Here is a 1,708-nt window from a genome sequence, read left to right on the forward strand (position 1 = left end):
AAAAACGGTCACAGAAAATGCGCCTTCTCATTCATAGACGTTCTCTGCTGAAACAATCGGCAGTTTAATCCTCGCCTTAAATCAACAATGCAACTATTGTCATTGTGATTGATGACCTTCATGACCGAGTGCACGTTTGGGGGTCACACAATGAAACTATGCTCCCAATAGTGACTGTATGTATGTAGATATGTAAAACAAGTGCTTATAGATGCATTATGCCGACTTACATGGTCTTGAAAAAATGTGGAGTATGCAATATTGTCAATGGAATGTATCTATCTACCGCTTTGTTCACTGGGCTGAGTGGTGAATGTAGTAGAGTAGTGATTTTTACAATGGTGTATTGAGTAATTAGGTTTGTATAGTAACCAATAGTCAGTACTAATTTGTACTGGAACCTGCAAATTTTTACTGGAAAAGTGTATGATAATCCAAAAAATTTGCAAGAGAGCACTCAATCGAGAGCGTAACAACACGGGAGAGCAGCAAATTCTTGCTAGTGAAATTTTTACAAGGAGAAATTAGCTAGCAGAAGAAGAAGAAGAATAAATGTCAAATGTCGCCATTTGTTGAATTGGTTTAGCACAAACAAAAGTAAAATAAGTGGAAATCAAAATATTAATGATGTACTAGACTATGTAAGTGCTTGTGTGTAAAACAAAGAGTTTAAAACTGATTGCTGATGCTTTTACGCTCTCGCTGCAATCTTTTACTGGAGAAGTTACTATACAAACCTATTGTTTGTACATTGTAGCATTTCTGAAATTTACCATTACATGAAAAGCGGCCGTTATTTTAGTCCGATTTCAATAATTTTCAATGCTTTGCTTCTATGTGGTGGAGTTTGGTACAAATTGGTAGAACGGTTACCGAGATACATATGTACATATATGTGATCATAAGTGGGCGGTGCGACGCCCATTTTCCAAAATTTGATCATAAACGTATGGCTTGGTAAAGAATTGTTACAAGCATCAATTTTGAATAAATCAGCTTTGATATTAATGATTTATCGAAGATTTCAAATTTCTCTAAATTACCGTTATATGGATTGTGGGCGCGGTTATTGTCCGATTTTAAAAATTTCCATTTCGTATCTTATATCAAGGCCAATAACTGTGCAAAGTTTGGAAGAAATTGGAGCAGCGGTTACCAAGATATACACATGTAACCATATGTGGGCGTGGCTACGTCCATTTTGCAAAAATTTATAATATTCTTATTTTTCGTATAAAACTTATTGTAAATATCAATTTTGAGTGAATAATCTTCAGCAGTTACTAAAATACCGCAGTTTTCGTATTTCTGAAAATTACCGTTATTATATGGGCGTGGTTATTGTCCGATTGTGCCAATTTTCAATACAATCCGTCCTGTGCACAAGTGCGCTCGGGTATAAAAAAAATCGTATTAAGAAAGTATAAATCAAGGTGAGTCTGTCTATTTAAAACTTGGTTGCCTAACTATGTCTTTTCGTACAGTATAAGATGTGGACGTTGCTAGCTGTAGCAAGTAGGAAAGCAATTTGTAATACCAGTGTTCGCCAAGCGGTTGAAATTCGGAAATGCGTTCAGGGGAAATGCGTTGAAAACCATATCATTATATAACATAATGTAACACAACACAACATAACATAACATAACACAACATAACATAAAACAACACAACACAACACAACACAACACAACACAACACAACACAACAC

This window comes from Rhagoletis pomonella, unplaced genomic scaffold, assembly GCF_013731165.1.
Source record: "Rhagoletis pomonella isolate Grant_MI unplaced genomic scaffold, Rhpom_1.0 Rhpom_scaffold_00010, whole genome shotgun sequence".
Taxonomy (NCBI): Eukaryota; Metazoa; Arthropoda; class Insecta; order Diptera; family Tephritidae; genus Rhagoletis; species Rhagoletis pomonella.